Source organism: Anser cygnoides, chromosome 7 (assembly GCF_040182565.1).
Source record: "Anser cygnoides isolate HZ-2024a breed goose chromosome 7, Taihu_goose_T2T_genome, whole genome shotgun sequence".
NCBI classification, from domain to species: Eukaryota; Metazoa; Chordata; class Aves; order Anseriformes; family Anatidae; genus Anser; species Anser cygnoides.
This window is the reverse complement of record NC_089879.1, coordinates 18163149-18181668: the sequence shown is the minus strand read 5'-3', so window position 1 is coordinate 18181668 and position 18520 is coordinate 18163149. Positions and strand designations below refer to the sequence as shown.

The 18520-nt window shown below is 43.4% G+C and overlaps 1 long non-coding RNA gene across 1 annotated transcript; it reads right to left on the bottom strand.

Moving 5' to 3' along the window:
- Positions 1-11114: 11114 nt before the first annotated feature.
- LOC106044459 (uncharacterized) lies at positions 11115-18127 on the bottom strand. The gene is made up of 5 exons (XR_010833039.1): positions 18043-18127; positions 17736-17941; positions 15504-15584; positions 14020-14189; positions 11115-12689 (listed from the first exon to the last, which is right to left on the bottom strand). It is a non-coding gene; the product is annotated as an uncharacterized lncRNA (long non-coding RNA).
- Between the last annotated feature and the right edge of the window lie 393 nt (positions 18128-18520).

Sequence of the window (18520 nt, the reverse complement as noted above, 5' to 3'; positions counted from 1 at the left end):
AACATCTCCCAGGCTTCCTTCTGCCTTCACCTCTAAAGCTTTGTTAAACAAACACCAGCTGGAAGCAGTTTCTGCCATCCTACCTTTTTGCCTCTCCCCGCACTCAGCAGAAGCTCCTCCCAGGCTATAAGCAACCTGAGAACTAACCTTTAATTCTTACACTTCTGAGTGTCCACTGTTTTCCAAGCTGTATCATGAGTACATGATCCTTCCAGCTTCTCCATATAGCCCTTGTTTCTAGTAAATCAGGAGCATTACAAACTCAGCTCCCATCCCTAGACAGCTTACAGATCTGCCACTGAACACCAGGTCCTTTTGTCCTAACTACCACTTCTGTGTGTCAAGCATACTCTTGTACATGTTAAGATGACGTCTCAAACCCAGGAGAATTTTAAATGGGCTTAATTCCCTTCCAAATATCTGTCAGCTTTTTTTCTTAGTCACTATATCTAAAATGCATCACCATTAACAAAGCATTTAGGACACCATTTCTGACCTTGGACAGCCTTTAAGTCCTCATTTTGAGGCTATGTCTAAGTCTTACCAATTCTTTTTGTACATCACCAAGAAATATCCTCCCTTAACCTTTTACATATCTAGGACTTGCTCTTTAGTGAGTCATTCCTAGGCATTGCATTAATACTGGCAGTAATAATAACAAACAAAATGCAAACCCGAAGATTTGTAAGCTGGAAAATAAGTCGACTGAAGACATTATTCACAAGATATAGCTCTGCTCATTGAGACTGAACTAAGGTTAATTCCTTTGCATTAAGGTAAACTGTTCTGGTGGTTGGGTGTTTTGTGGTTGGGGCTTTTTTTTCAGTTTAAATTTCTCACTCTTCCATGGCCTGAAGTTGGATGTGTTGCAAAAAGAAGATTCAGAGTGTGATCACATGCAAAACAGTTTCTCCGGGATGGTAAAATTCCTCTAGGAGCCATTCAGACAGAGCATGACAAAACTCTGTTTTGCCCTTCTTCAAGCAAGGAGTTATTGATAAAAAAAGCTGAAGTAACTATAGATTTGCATGGAACAAGTACTTTTGACACTAGAATGGGTCAAATTCTCCAAAATAAGGGGCATGCAGGAGCTTTATTTTAGTTGCAGAAAGTGGTACCCTTTATTTCATACACATCTGAAATCCGATATGAGGGCGAGGAGGATTTTCTGTTAAATTAAAACAGCCTTTGGGGAGAAGAGCTTGTTTGGTTTACATTTTTTAGCCATGACCTTACTTGTGAGACTTTGTGGTTTCAGCAACTACATTATTGCTAATCTGTGCTGGAAATTTTAAAATCTTTAGTTTGAAAGGGTTATTCCCACATTAATTTTATTATTTTCCCAACCCCTAAAGATAAAGAGATAATGAAGATCTTAGTTCACACACTGGGGGAAATTTTCTAAAACAGTAATTTCAAGATAGAAAATGAGTGTGTATGACAGATTTGTAACAATTTTAGTATTAGGAAGCAATTATGGTATGTCTTCAATATTACCAAAATACTCAGGGAAAGCCATAGTACTAGGAATAGTAGGAAAGACATACAAAAAAACACCACAATTATTGACTGTATCATGAATTAGGATTCTATAGTAGCTAAATACTGCATCAAACAGAGCAAACAAAGCCTGCTCTTTGCCCCCTGCAGATTTTGGAAACGAATGCTTAATTTGGAAAAGGGATTACCAAGCAGAACTATTCTTATTCATGAAAGAAAAAAGCATGTTTCTTTTTTTAAATAAATGTGTTTACATAAGTGAGAGTCATCTGATATGCATCAGGTCAAAATAGGAAAAACAGAGAGGGGAAGGGGTAAAAGCAGTTTCTTTTACATCTTCACATGCTATATGTATCAAAGAAGGAAAAAGAAAACAGGAGAACTCTCTGAAAACACTGAGACCCCTTTGAGGTCAAGAACCAGTACAATTACACCAGTCACCCTTACATCCATGTTCAACACTTTGCCTGTGGTGCCCCCCTACAATATGTCAAGTGTTACACCCTGGAAGGCAGAGCAGGTTTTCAGCTATGAGATCTATAAGCACCGTTTCCCTCAGGGATTCTTCCAGATTCTCTGCCCTTAAGCTTCACTTCCATTTCCCAAGCTGCTCCTCTCAGAAATAGTTACCCAGCAATGTCCTCTCCTAAATGTTCCTCAGGCTTCACCTACTGCTTATGTTAATGCCAAGCCCTGCACTTCTGTCTTCTAGCAGGGCTTGACATCCCAGATCTCTTCTCTGATGGCCTGCTTGGGCCTGAGCATCTCACTGGAAAGGGGTAACTGAAGTGTACGGCTTTAATACAAAATACAAACAAGCATCCTCCGCCCTTCTCTATTTTCACACATGAGGAGGTGCAAATACGAGCAGGAGGAAGTCTGATTTAATGAAGAAAAAAGCTAGGATAAGCTTGCAACCATGTGCTGCTTTGTTCCATGAAGGAGGTGTGTAGCTATGCCAGATGCATGCTCAGGGAACGTTTCAGAGGAGTCTCCTTTTCTGTCCAATCGGGCATATTTCTAATCTCTAGGAATAACTACCTATATGTGCTGCCCTATTTGACTTATCGTATTAATGACCCATTCCCTCCCCAAAACAACTGACTAAGAGCAGAAAGGGACTGAGATGTATCAAGTGCTGTTTGCTTCGCAGATACACTCCTGTCCCCCGCAGGCAGAATCCTTATTTTGAGGCAAGTTTGAACAATGCAAGGCAAAAGAAAATTTATAGCGTACATGTCAGGATTAATATATACATAAATCAAGATTAAAGCTAAAGATTTTAAACGGTCACAGATCTCAGCACAGCACCGTCCTCAAAGCAAAGTTACTTCTGATCTGCTTTCCCTTAAACCCAGAACCTGTTAGTACTAAACCAAAGGGAAAGCACTGAGCTCCATTACAAAATACACCTTCCGCACTTCAGGACATGGAGGCAGCGAACATTGATGCTGCTGGGGCAGCTCATGTCCTACTTGATGCTTTGCAAGGTGCTCTGGTGCAAAAGGGAAACACGAGTCCAGCCGAGCAGAGCTGTGCTTACCGCAGAGAGGCAGCAGGTCGTGAAATCCCGCTTGGGAAATTGCCATTTTTTTGCTGTTTCATACTTGTTTTGCACTGTATGCTCTGCCTGAAAGGGTAGGCCAGAAGAATTTTTAGCCATGAAGTTACTACGGGGAAATTTTTGCTAAAAAAACTCCTACAGCTTGTGCACTGAAAACTGTAGCAGGAAACGTAACATAAAAGCAGCACAGTCAGTAAGTAATCTAGTCAACGTAAAACCAAAAGGGAAGAAATGCAGCTTTAAGTGCTATACCTGCTGAAGTTCCCACAGCAGCTTTCATGGGTTTATGCTCATATTTTCCTTTAAAATGCTCTTTTTTTTCCTTCCTCTACAAAAGAAGCCACACCGTCATTAAAGGAAACTAAGCAGACAGTACTTTCTCTATAGTCAGGCTCAGACTAAAATCAAACTGGAAAAAAAATTGCATTGATAGTTTGGTTCTAATTTCTCCCAATTAGCTTATAATTAAAAAACAGTAAATCAACATTACATTGTTCCCTGAGCAGGTTAGAGTCTTTACTGGGGCATTTGCCAATCTCTTCGACAAATGGCTTTACCTACAACCTGATTTGTGTGATTTGTTCGGGTATCGGAATTAAACATGCCTAAGCACTTTGATTTTTAATACCATCATGCTAGCTGCTACCATTGTGAGCTGCCTCTTATTGACATTTCTAATTTTGTAGCCTTTTATTTCTGTGCATTGTTCTGCAAGGCAAACAAACCCTCTCAACAATCTGATATGTAGTATTCAACCCTTGTGATGTGCTTTGCACTTAACAGAGGACTACTCCATCACCATTAAACAGTGGACAAAAATTATACACTCTGGGTCTAATTCTGATCAGTAGAAAACTTCCCACCGCGATGTTAGGTTCAGGCTCAGAGCAGGAGGGGACCCCCAGCGCGGGAAGTACCTGTCCCCCTGCTCACAGCTGCTCTGAAATGATGGGCGAGAGGAGCCACTGCTCTACTTCATCCACCCATGTCATCCTCCTTCCCTGTATTGTGACCAGACTTACCCACATGTCACTAAGATGGGAGCCACTCCAGTGGCTGCTGAGCACAGGGCCAAGAGGAATGAATTGCCTGCTTGCCATCTGTGTGCCAGATGAGGAAACAAATTGTTCCAGCTCACCTGAGGGTGAGTAGATGTTTGGGAATGTAACCTGTTACAACTCAGAGGTACTGCTAGCTCACGAGCTGGTTCTCCTACGATGCCAACACGTACTTTGATTGCCAGACTTCCTCGGGAAGCACAGAAGGGATTTTCACATATGGGAGTATTTGCAAACAGCCGTGTAAACATCCCAGCAGTACAGGCCTCCAATTAAATTTCCATCTGTCAGAACTGCAAAAGTTTCTAATGCATGAGGCAAAAAAAAAAAACACCACAAACAAAGGTGCGAACCCATTGTAAAAGCAAGGGTTTCTTCTCTTTGTTGTCAAAAGCAAAAGCCCTTCCAGGGCTACAAGATCTACTTCAATGCTTTTAACAACCAAACCTTATTAAAATATTTTAATGTTTAGTATTTTAAAATATTTAACATGTAATATTTTTAAATACTTAATAGGATCAGAGCAAGCAGCTCTAAATGAAAACCAGGGACTGATGTATTCCCCTCTGGTGTATGTAAGGCATGAGGTATAGGCAGTCAGAATTCCCCCCACGTTTCCTGCAGAACAGACACGGCCTCCTGCAACAGCCTGGCTATCTAGGGGAAGCTATCACCTTTTCAGCAACGTGCCTGATGAAGACAAACCCTTGCCCTGTTAGAAACTGAGCCCAGTTAGGACAGTGAGAAGGCTGCTGCACCCTTAGCGCAGATTCATCTTAGTCTTGACTGGTATCTGATAAACTACAGATAAACTAAGGTACATGTTAACATTCCAGTCACTTTCACTCTATTTGTCCAGGTCAAACATAGGGAAGCAAATCTTCATAAAGCCAAACCTTAAAAAAATACCTTCTTTAGTCTTGCAAGTGGTATCTCAGTGCTGCAAACAAACAGCATGCCTCCCTGCAGAACTCCTGAATTTTGGTGGTTCACCAAAGTACATTTAATTTTGATTTTGTTCAGTACTGGGGACCAGATGCTCCACTGTAGTTCAGAACGCTCTCTCTCCATTTTATGACTTTCACTGCTTTCTCTAAACTCATCTTGTACCCCATGATCACTGCCGGCCTACTCCCCCAGTTTTTGACTTTATTCTCAGTGGAAAGAAAGAAAAACAAAAAACACTTGTAACACAATTAGCCTGCTCAATCTGCCTATATGCTCACTCCTTGATGTCATTTTCTATATGCCTATGACTCAGTAATTTAACCCCACTCTATTTTCAGCAGATCTGGCCTCTCTTTCCTCCTTTCCCTTTATGTGCAAGGCACACCCTGACAGCCAGTTCTTATCCTCTACCTCAAAGTGTTGTTGTCTGACCTCATAATTTTACGAGACAAGTTATGGAGATACGAAGTTTGTTGACAAACTTCAATCTAATGTAGATAAAGCCAAAAAGGGAGTTAATGTATAACACAAAAAGGAAATGAATGAAGAGGCAAGCTCCTAGTAAAACCCCCTAAGAATGTGCCATGTCAGGGTGTCAGCAAACTGCAGCGCAGGCCCTGGGCAAGACCGATTGATAAAGAGCTATTAAAAACTCCTGTAAAGTAAGAGCTGTGATTTGACTGTTTACTTTTATCCACCCAGGCTTAACTTTTAATCTAAAATAATCCCCTAGTTTTCCCCTACATGCTTTTCAGAGCTAGCAAGCACTTCCCCCAACGACCCGATGTGAACACTCCAGCTCAGTGGCCATACAACAGGAGAAGTCACAGAGCACATTTGCACCCAGGCTCCAAGCTGGCAGCTTCAGCAAAACTAAATAGAAGCTGTACATTAATGGACTTCTGCTTTTGACAACAGAGAGAAGAAACCCTCACAAAGAAGTAGCTCAAAATGGTGGTTTTAGGCTCAAAAATGATGACAGGGCTGTTGTGAAAGGAATAATGAAGCTCAGATGTCTGTCACAAAGTGTTACCAAAAAAAGCAAAAAGTACTATATTTGCATCCTCAGAAAAGCTTGTAGTTCCTCTTTCTTGTCTGTCTCCTCACTCCAAGTTATACCATCTGCCTACTGAAAAACAGGGGATGAGATACAGAGACTTCAAGTCTTCAGGTTCGATCCACAGCCAAATCTCAGCAGCTCTTTGTCTAAGACATTTCCTCCTTCAGCCAGCCAGCCAAAAATCCTACCCATGCTCTCACCATGTCGACTACTGCATCACCCTTTTCTCAGGAGTTATTGAGCACAGTCCTTCGCTGCTCCAATCCACCTAAAAAGTGACCATGAAGATCAGCTCTCTCATCCTTTCTCCTCTGCTTCCTTCCACTGTTGGCCCCCATCTATACCACGTAAAATCGAAGCTCTTTTTCTTCCCTTCTAAAGGGGAAATCTACCTGCTCACCTGTACAGACAGCTTAGCTCCCAGAGCTCTGGTCATCCTTCTTCAAGGATATACAGTCCCTTGTGTCCCAGCACGCAGACAAGTGCTGACCAAAGCGCCCTCCCTACCTCCTCCCACCTCCTTCTCCCTTCCCCTCCGACCGCTCGGACCTTGCTGTAACCCCTGCTTCACACCTAGCGCACGCTGTGCTGGGAAGGGAGGCGAGGAGGGGCAGGAAGGACGTCGTGGGCACCGTGTTTACACAGCTCTGGTCACAGGAGAGGTCTCCATCCAGAAGCACACTTCCCAGACTCTACGATAATAAACACACAGCAAGAGCGTGGCCGGCAGAGCCGGGCTGCCCTCCCAGCCCTGCTCCCACCCCCGGCCAGGAGCAGCCGCAGGCAGCCACGATCGGAGCCGTGGAGCAGGCCCCACATTTTGAGGCTCCTCACCCGCTGGCCAGGCCCCCTCCTGCCCGATGGGATGTCAGGAGCTCAGTGTTTATGGTGAACAAGCAAAAGCATGCCGGGGGCCCACGCCTGCATCCCCGCAACGTGATTCACAGAAACCCAGCGAGCACTTTCCTGTCCAGCCGACTGCCTTCCCTCCCTGCCTTACACGCTTTTGGCTGACACGCTGCCAGCAGGTTCAAAGGGCCAGCGATCCTGCAGCAGGGGCTGCTGGAAGGCGGCCAGCAGAGCAGGCTTCAGCAGCATCACCGAAAAGGAGGAGCGGTGCTGCTGCTGCTGCTGCACGTCCCAGAGGGAGCAGGGACGGAGGTCAGGGCTCTGGCAGGTCCTTGGGGGTCGTCACTCATCAGCTCGTGGGGGTTTAGTAATAGAAACGTCAAATATTTGTAGTAATAGAAACGGGAGGTGGCTTAAACCAGGCTGAACCATCACGGCAATGCCTGCAATCACAATCAGAGGACACCTCCAGCACACACACATTTGCTCTTCTCTTCTTTCTTCTGGCCTTCTGCTTTCTCTGCATCTTCTGCCAGATGCAGAGCACTGGCTGCTGGAAAGCCAGGCAGCCTCTTCATCTGTGTGCAAGAATAAAAGCACACAGAGTCGTGAGAAGCCACTTGCACAATGAAGACATTGTGTTCCTGACTTCTTCACAGATAGTAATCTGTGCTGCTCGTGGAGGATCTGGGGGTGGGGGACATCAAAACCTTCAGTATGGGAAGAATTTTGGTTGACATTCAAGTACAGCTTCACTCTATTAGACACTTTACCACCAGAAGTGACTACATCAGTCAGGAATTGAATACACCCTGACCTACATTTTCAGAAGCCAATAAAGAAGATGGGTGTCACAATCCACTTTCACACATATGTACTGATTATTTCAGGATGAATCAACACACACAGACAGAAGGTTGAGAGCTAGATTTTGGGTAAAGATGCAAAGCCATCTGAGTAGGGAGTGGGAGCAGTAGGAGTTTTTCCCAGTATGCCTGGGGAATTTGTATCTCGTATCACCGTCTGAGAATCAGCAGGAATATTGCAAGCAGACTGGTCTGACAGTTAATTTCCTGGTCCTGCTGCTATGTTTGTTATTAGCTTTCATTAGTTATGAGTCAACTGATACTTGGACAACGATTCATCCCATGCTCATTAGCAGTAAAATATCCTTTTTCCTTGATGATATTTCTAAAGTAAACTTGAAATAAGAGCATAAGGGGAGTCTTACAGGAATCTTGTGTAATGCCACTTTCTTTGGGAAGTTATCTGGCAGGCTGGGGCTTTGTGCTAGGTACCATCAAAAAGCTGCTGTTGTCTTACAAGGTTTTACATTAGGGACAGAAAAAGCCCTATTTCTCAAAGTGTGAAGACATAAATGTATCAAAAGGTTTCTCAAAGAAGTGTTAAGTCAGAGTTCATACTGACAAGGAACTCTAATTCCTTGGTTGAGAGGATGAGTAAGATTATAGTGCTGATCTATTTCCTTTGATGATTTTTGGTATCCCTTTTTAAGGTTTGAATGCAAGAGGAATGTTTCTAATGCAACCGAGTTGGCAGGGAACAGATCTCTAGCCTCTATGTGAGGAAACGTTTCTGTGACCACTCAAAGATGGCTCAATACTGCAGTCTACTTTCAGTTTTCACTGTTGTGTGTGTGCATGCCCTAAGGACAAGCTTATGCAACTGACCAGCACATGATTGCAATCATCTGTCACCAGCTCCTTTCCCAGTGTCGCTGCATATCCAGCAGCTCACCTCAAGACGTCCTCCACCTCTTCCACAGATCGTGTCCCACAGCCCTGCCTCCTTTCCTTCCGCACCGTGCCCAGCTCCCCACCCTGTTCATCATTTCCCTCGTTTCCACAGCCCCCTGCCTCAGCTTGTTTTCTAATCAAAACGTAATCCATCAGGAGTTTGTTTCCGTCCTCTCTAAGGAAAACAGTGGCATGTAAAGCTACTAAATCGTCCTTCACAGGAACCAGAGTTGCGTTGTTGTTGTTACTTTGTGGATTTATTTTGTTTGCTGTCTTAAAGAAAACAAAAGGCAATGATGCCAGGACTCAGTCTTCCTTTGGCCTCACATTCCAAGCTTCTTTAAACGTTGTGGAGCATCATTAGGAACCTCAGCTCTGACTCCGACCACGCTTTTTGCAGAAAGCGGTGTCCCAGGCTGCTCAGCTCCAAGATCTTTTGCGTGGGCTGCCCCACAATTCACCCCATTTCCAATAACAGGTTGTAGGCTCTATTTCTCTGTGCTCCAGTTCCACTCAGCACGTTCCTGGGAATTTCTTTGCTCAGTCTCACCCTTATTTGTGCATTATGCTGTTAGAGATTATGTTAGCCTTCAGAAAAAAAAAAAAAAAAGAAAAAAAAAACAGTTCGACAAAAGAGCTGTGTAAACTCCTATAAGCTTTCATGACTGCTTCAATAAAGAACTAAAGATTAGTATTAATTCTAAATCATATGTGATCTTTTCTATGCCATCTACAGTCACCTACAGTCACGACTCCTGTCAAGTTACAAGACGTATTCAGAAAAGATTAAGCAAGCAGGAATGAAATTACTTTGGATGTGGCAAAATAATTCTTGGGTATAAAAAAACCACAGCAATTAGGGTAAGAACTGAGAGTTTATGTAAAGCAAACAAGAGGGATGATTCAGCTGTAAAATGCAGAATGATCAACTGCTTTCAGGAATGGCTGGATCCAGACTTTTACTCTCACCATTGAAAAAAACACAGAAGCAACATTTACAGGATCGACTTCTAGATAATCCAAAGGAAGTCTCAAGCAAAATGGGAGCCCAGTGGTAAGATGTCATTATTTTTAACATCTGGTTTATGTAAATTCAATGTACAAATTGTGCACAGCACCCTCAAAACAGAGGCTATGCCCTGATAACATCAAGTCATTCTTCCAGAGAGATTACAGAATTAAAATGTCCAACAAACCACAATATGCACTGTAAGTAGCCCAGCTAGGAAAAGCTTTTCATTAGCAGGGTTACTAGAGGAAGCATACATAATAATATACAGAAGATATATGTCCTGCATGCTTTCCTGCTTGCTATACAATATCAGTAAGATAAGCCTGAGTAAGGAAATGTAAAGAAAGAAAGGAAAATATGCTGTGCTTTGATGTCAGCTGAGATAGTAGAACACGTCCTCTAGAGATAGTGTCATACATACATATCAAATTCTCACATAGCAGACAGGTGATTTTTTTTCAGAACAAAACTAAACTCTTATTTGCTGAATAGTTGCGTCTTTGGATCATTAGAAGAACTAGGAAATCTCTATTATTTTTGCTGGGTCTAAAAGTCTCGACTTTAAAAAGTAACTAACCACATGATTCGTTTCCATTTTTCAAAAGCAAATGCTTTTATTATTGTTTACAAATTAAGCTAATAATTTTGTAAAATATCTAAAAATTCTAAAAATTCTGTAAAATATCTAGAAGTTAGAAATAACAGGAAACAGATAGTGTTACCTTCCTTCTAAAAACGGAAAGAGGAGAGTCGATTTGGTTCAATTCCAAATGACTATTTTGCCAAAGTGAGACAATCAAAGTCACAGAAAGCTCTGCTTTTGCTGTGATGCTTACAGCTGTTTCTGGACAGCTCTGCACATCTGCGTACCCCTTCCTGTGTGGCCCTGGAGGAGGGAAACCAAGGCTGTGCCCCTGCAGACACCAGACGGAGCACGGGCTCTGTTCCAGGCTTGAGCCTGCCCCCCTTACAAGCTCCGCTGCTGCACCAGCCCAGCTGTTATCAAGCTGTCTCCCGCAGAGCCACCCTGAGTTACTCCTGTACGGCGTGGTGGGCTCTGGGAGGATGCAGGAGCTCGATATTAGAAACAGCAGATGCTAAGTGGAAGAACAGGAGTCCGAGGACAGAGGAGTAAGAGTATGTGGTACTGGTAGGTAGAGGCAATGCAGATATGTTACAGGGTGGGACAAGATGAAATGAAGAGAGGGGAAAGGAAAACAACACACCAAAAGACATTTTTAGCAAGTAGTTTTGAAATGAAGAGCCAGGGCTTTGCATCCTAATGAAGTCATAATGTTAAGTTGCTGTTTTCACTTTGGAATGAGTTTTAAATAATCGAAATATATTTCTTGCAGAATACGTGCGTATCATCAAGCTGGTAGGTCCCAGTAGGAAAGTAGCTGCATCGGCCAACTTTAGTCTCTCAGTCCTCACCTCATCTGAGCAGGAAGGGAGCTTCCAGTTGCAGGGAGACAGGCTCTGCCCTTCCACAGCCCTCAGAAAGGGAAGTCAAACTGGATGCTTGGCACATTTTGTGCAAGCTGCAGCAGCTTCACTGCCTAAACAGAAAGCATGTCTGCCACTCGAAGCTTACTTATTGTGATCTTCCTTCTTCTGTCTTCCATGAAGACTGGTTGACTGTCCTACACAAGGCTAGAAAATCACGGGTCTTCATTGTAATTCTGGACTGTCTCACCATTAGCATCACACACCCCTCTTCGAAGCTGACTCCACCCTTCCCATTCCACCTGTGGCCAGCCTGCAGCTTGTAAAGTAAAGTACGTGTGGGCAATACCAGTCACAGCTCTATGCAGAATACACACAAGTAAGATTTAGCATATGTGTTGTCATTAGGAATGACAATTAGGACAATTAGCCAATTAGATCAGGAATGAACATTTCCAATCAGATGAAGTCCAGCCACCTAACAGCCTCAGTACAGCTTGTAATTTTCTTCAGTTGTGCAAATCTCCAAGAAAATCTTTCAATTACCCTAAATTCCAGAAATATATTCCAAAACTTATAACCCATCCATTCAGTAAAAAACATATATATACATACATTCATCAGTGATACTTATCTGGCAGCAGATAAGAACAAGACACCTGAAAATCTTGGTCGGTGAAGGGCCATGACACACATCACAGGTTCGCAGAATCACACTGTCCTTAGTTTCTGGTTAGAAGAGGTGTGAACTAGCATCACTTCTGGCTGTTGATGGTTTTTCAATTTCCACTCCCTTAAGAGGAGGTCCAGCGACAGGTAATTAGGTTGACCAAGAACCAGAAAGCTTTTGGAGGCCAGACTAGCATTGCATTGCAGAGTCGCATGGCATTACACAATAGAAGGTGGAGGGAAAAAACACCCAAGAGAAAGAGGAGGAATGAGAACTATTAGGACAACACGTCTATCTTTAACGCAGAGCAATTCACTTTGCTACAAGACGGAGTGGGAAGGGGAAGGCACAGATAATTAACTTTAGCCAGTGTTTAGCCTAGCCATTTCCTTAGATTTTGTTCTACCACCTTCATAATCCTGCCTAGGGTCTCACACAGAGTTTTGCATGGACAGGAAACTCCCCCTTTACCACAAGAAAAATTCCGCTCTCTCTGTCCTTGAAGGCTGTTATTCCCCTTTTCTTTTACAAAGTTGAGAAAACCCCAGAAAACGTTTCAGATCCTTGTACTTTTGAGTACGCATTTTTTTCCCCTTCCAGATCCAAATGTTAGTTTCGGCTTGTAGGAAAGGTTGCTAAAGTCTTCATCGGCACTTCTGTTTTTTCGGAGGGGAGGTTTAATTTTCATCTTGACGTGCTGCAAGCCAAAACCAATCTTCTGCCTGAAAGGATTAGGGCCCACACAGTTATTCTTTCATTCTTTCTGTTCTTTACGTGAGAGAATTAACATCTGCTGGGATTACACAACTTGGATCAATGCAATACCTGCAGGCAAGGGTAAATGCTTTCAGAGTATTGCTCAAACAAAATAAGTGCAGCTCATTGTGACATATCTCCGAAAGAGGAAGTCTTTCAGGAGCTGGTAAAACAGTGTCTTAACTAGCTGTCCCTGCCTCTGGCTGACATCAAAATGCTGAAGAGGAACTACATTAATAATAATAATAATAATAAAGCCACAGTTTTCATTCTCAGATATGCTGCAGGGCTTTTTCTCTCTCTCCGGGTACATGGATGCACTGAGCCATGTAGGAGTGGGAGAAGGGGAGAATGGAGAACTAGGTGGACCTACGAGGTGCAAAGAGGTTTGTGGTGCCTGGGGGGACAGCTGGGCTGGACGAGGATGAGGCTAGGGCTGGTTTTGCTAGGGTGCAGGATTCACAGGTATTTGTAAGATGAGAGATGGAAGGGAGCAGACAGTGCGGATTGCTACAGGCAAAGAGGGAGGTCAGGGTACACAGTTTGGGACAGACCATATGGATCCATGGGACAGTCACGTGTAAGTAGAAAAAGCCAGATGAACTGAATCTACTTGAGCCAGCTTCCTGACCAACTTACTAAATTTTCAAAGACCTTAAAACTTTAGAGACAAGTAAAAGCAGTTTGCAATTTCTAGGACAATTCTTCATAGCAATTTCACCTCTGCTTAATCTAGAATACATTTAGTCCCAGAAAAGGATTGTTCATTTGATGATTAATGCCTCTGTTCCCAGGATTTATGATAGTTTATAATGCTATCATCCCATCTTGGGTCACGAACTAATCTAAACTATATAAACAAACAGAGAGGCAACTGACATATAAGCAGTGTTTGCGATTACACTGCAAACATTTGTGATGGTTTGTGACGATAAAAAAAAAAACACACAAAGTTACATGGTCATGCAATTAAATTGCAATACTCGCTTAAAACTGCTGCCATTCTATAGCAAAACTTCATCACATACAATATTCAGTCGTGAAATATATGCTGTGTAATCCACAGAAGTCCTTCCTTCATCAACTTCTGTAGACTTTGGAACTTGATTTTAGAACAAAGATTATTTAGCCCAGGTTTAAACTACCTTTCTCAGTGAATGCCAGGTAGACTGCTACCCTCCTAGTGTTTTTAGCCACTCAAACTACCACTGCCCATCAGATGAGAAGGAAAGTGATGTCATTAAAGATTGCTCTGGTCATGTTCCTGCCTTGTTCCACTCTTCAAGTGGTTTCCGAAGTTGTGCATCCCTAGGCACACTGTTCCTCTTTTATCTCCCCACCCCCTACTCTTTTTTTTTTTTTTTTTAAATCAGCCTTATATTTGTTTTGTAAGCCTCACCTGGTGAGCTTCTTTTTAGGCATCATATCATTACTGAAAATACATCAGACTTCTTGAAGACCAACAGCAAATACATGAAATCATTCAAGGACCCTGTATCTGTTGCACACTGCGCTACTTTAGTTAGCTGAATCAAACAGCTGGCTGGCTGGCTGGCATGCAGTGAGAGCCTAAATAAAAAAAAAAAAACACAGCAACATATTTTTACGCACTGCCAGGCTTCTTGTTGATATGAAAGCTAAAGATAAGATTCCTATCATAAAAGACTCCTGATACTATAGCACATCAAACAGACTTATGGAAATAAGTACAAGTTGGTGTTTAATATGTACAGAACGTCTGTCATATGAGCCAACTCCTAAAATTCACTCTGCCTCCTATAATTCACTCCATACTCCTCAGTGCTAATGTTTTCATGTGATGAGCCTGCCCCAGTTTGCCCCAGCACTGACCACCAGTGCTATATCCAGTTATCCCTTTCATAAGAGTTGCTCTCCCGTTTTAAGAGCAAGGGTCACAGCAGTGGAGTTCAGCTTCCTTTGAATCGGTGTGATAGAGCTGAGCTCACCATTAGGTCTTTTCTATAGAACTGTTTAGTGTGGATCACGAGTTAGCTCTCTGATTGTGTCACATTTGTCTTCACTCTTTTCAAAGAAGAAAGAAAAGAGATGTACAGTTCAAATCAAAGCTGCTGATCTTGAGCCATAAATCCTTGTTTCCTGTGAATTATTCTCCTTCTGATTTGCATACGTCTACCACAAAACCCACAGAACCTCTGTCAGGTCCCCTCTGAGACAGGAGTACCTCCAGGTTTCTAAACTGTCTCCAAGATCCTCAGTTCTGTCCTATGCCCCCCATCTTCCCCTGTGTTTGTTTTGCCCCCAATGTCACTCTTCTTGTCTCGGTTAGCCTTTTATCCAAAGAACAGACAGTAGAGGCTGCAATTAACTTTGAGCTCCACATTTTCAAAGGGGCTGGTAGACTATGTCCATGCAGCGAACTACGGTTGGTTCCTTGTTACCTCTTCATAACATGGGGTTGTAAATATCCCTCTCCTCTGTGCAGCTACAATTTTCATAGAACCTTTGAGTACCTGCTGTCTTACAGCCTCCCCTGCTCTGTCCAGTGCTGCCGAGTTGCATAACCCAAGTTACTGGAAGACCCTGACAGACACTGCAATTGCATAACTGATGTTTCCTTGTGAAATTGGGCTATAAATTACACTATCACCACCATGCAGAGGTTTCAGCTGTCTTGTTCTCTGTCAGCATGTCTTGACTTGGAGGAAAACCCTGAGGTCACTTCTGAGGTCAAGCATACCTGCCCAGCTCTCCCAGCCAGTGCTCCTCTCCCGGTCCTCTGAGGAGATGTGGAGGGGTGTGAAACTACCAGCCACAACACTGGTTTGTTGTTGTCTTCAACTTTCTTACACCATACCTTATACACCACAGTTTTATATGTATAAGGGATATATATATACACACCATCATGGACAACCTCACACGTTGCTGGGCAGTCACTGGAACAGCCACACATCCATTCTTAATAATCTCATCTTGGAATTCCTGCCAAGCAGAATGAAAATGCAATTCTTCCCCAGAAGCTGCTGGCAAAAGTAGTTAGACTAAACACCAGTTACTTACCTTTGCATGACTTCAGTCCCAAACTTGTTTTGGTTCTTATATTAATCTTTTTTCTCTGCAGCTGTCAGCATTTTTTCTATTAGCAGGCTGAAGCACTGTAAGTCATGACACTGATGTAACGACAATTCTCAGAGAAACATTACACAACACTGGATTTTATACTTTTGTGTGCATTGTAACAAGCAAAACTGGTTTCCAAATCCCTCTCCTTATCACAGCCAGCTGGAAATTTAGTAGGTGCTACATCTACATTAAATAAACAAAGTTTATAATAATAGCACTAGGAAACAATATACCATTATTGCTTCTTTTGTTTAGATGTTAGTGCTTTGTTGATAACACACACCCATCAGTTTTTCAGGTATCTGAAAGGACCAGTGACAGCTAAGTCAAATTCAGACGTTTACATTATGTTTTGGTTAAATTCTGCTAACAAAGACATGAATACAGCTTTCACAAAATACATGTTATAGATCTATCTGCTCTTTGTTCACGACTTCATTGCAACCATCAGGAAAACGTAGGTACCAAGAAAGCTGTTTGGCATAACGGGGTAAAGCACGCAATTGATCTTTTCTGCTAAAATAGTTGGAAGAGTAAGAGCAGATATTTACTTTCCACTGCTATCGACATATTTCTGAATTTAAAACCTCCTACAGTTCTAAGGTTCTCTCTTATTTTTACTTGCTTACTGAGTTGGAAAGATATATGTGGTCACAGAGGAAGAAGAACATGTGAAGTATAAAACCCACCAATTTACTTTGGTTTGCTGCAACTATAATGATTAGCATATAATTAATTCTCAGCAAATACTTAGGTCTCAGAACCAAGTTTGGCAGCAAGAAGCAGGTGCAACTGATAACTCATTCCTGAAGCTAGAAGGTCCTTTACTATGCCTGCAGCCTCCTGGGAGGTACCTTCTTACTCTGTTGAGCTCCTGGCACCTAGAGTCTGACCAGGGTTTCAAAACGATATCAAAAATAACGGTATTTGTAGTGCTGACTGCAAATTATTAGCATCTGTCAGGTTCTAGGAACATGAGCACTCATTTATCCCATTACTCCGTGATCCTGTGAGACCAGCAGTGCCGCAATAACCTGACTAAACAGGCAGAAGAAAGGAAGTAGAGAATCGTCGGGTTATGCTGATCCAGCTGAGCACACATGCCTTTCTACGTACACAGCACTCTGCTCTTTTCTTACAACAGAGAGAATAGATGCACACATAAGCTTTCAGGAGAAAATCAGCACTTCTTGCCTAGCTGTAACATGTGCAGATGAAAATGAAATCCCTGCTTCAGTTTCTCAAGGCACCAGTCTGAGTCACAAGAAGCGCAAGAGAAAATGGTAGAAATTGTATATAGCATATGGGCTAAATTACACAATTTATTTCTGGAAGAGAAGAAAGCAGAGCAGTAGGCCTTGGGACTTAGATTTGGCAGTGGCAGGAGGGGGATTTTTGGTAACAATGAAAGGATTGGGACTTGCTAGAAAGTAAATACAATAACCGAGCGTGAGTGTGGCACTTCCAGAAGAGGGTTGCTACATACCCTAGCTGCCTGCCAGTGCTTTCGCTCCAGCTGCCTGGCGTGGGCAGCCGGCACGCCGCAGGGCAGGAAGGCCGCCAAGTGGAAAAGCGATTCCCCAGGCCAGCCATAGGGAGCACCGGGTGCTGCTGAAACCAGGGCAAGTCCTGGCTGTGGGAGCAGAGGAGGGACACCGGCTGGAGTCAGCCAGCCCCACAAACCTGGGCATTAAACGCTCTTTGGCTTTCCTTAACGCCCAGCACGGCCCCTAAGCCATCACCCTCACACAAGCCTTCCTGAGTACAGGCTCCACGGGCTTCAGGTTGGGCCTGACCACAGTGAAATGGCGGCTGGCTCCCTCAGACACCACATCCTGTGGGTCTGCATCCACATTGCCCCACTGACTCCCAAGACATGACCACACCAGAGCCCTCAGTCCCTGATATGTCATCTACTTGGCTTCCTGACCAGAGGACCTAGCTCTGACACCCAGGGGAGAGACCGCGAACTGGAGCGTTTGAGGTACCCCGACCCACAGACATACTTACATGAGTTACAGGCACTCAGCGAGCACAGAGACAAACCATGAACCCCCAGGAACGGGACTGAGGAGGGGAAAGCTTGCTCTTCTGCCACTTTGAGCTTGGCTTCTCCACAGCCCAGGGATGAGCTGGGCTCAAGGAAGGAGGTAGGAAGGTAACAGGAGGCTCTCTGCAGGGAGAAGCACCTGAAACGCAGGCTGGCCTGCACGGAGCTGAGCACGAGAAGGAAGAGGCAAGCATTTGGGTCTCAGGGCAGCGTTTTAGGACAGGTTGTAAGATATAAGCCCCTGTATGCAGCAGGATTTGTACATACATTGTACTAGTTGTTTTCTCAACTGCTGTGTTTTCCAGGCACAAGGGAGTGATCATCTGACTGCCTGAGTGAAAAAACACTGCAAACCTGGCAAACCAGCTGGCAGTGCTCAGCCAGTTTTGTGAGGGGAGCCATCAGCAGCTGGAAATCGTTTGGAAAAAGAGAACAGTGGTACAGAAGGCACTTAAGATGATATAAGGGGGGAAGGCAGCTGGTCAGCATTTGCTGTCTCCATAAGCTCAGCTGATAAGGCCACCTCTGAGCTTGCAGGTTGTATAAGCTCAAACAGCAGCAGAGCATGCTCGGTGCTTAATCGTTCCAGCCCTCAGCACCCACGTCATTCCCATATTTGTTTTTTCTGGCTAGCTCGACAAACTGTTGAGTCAGATATTTTGAATGGCTCCAGAAGTTTTGTAAATAAATCACTTAAAGGGACTTTATAATTACCAAAGTATGTTGTTACTTAGGGTTGTAATCT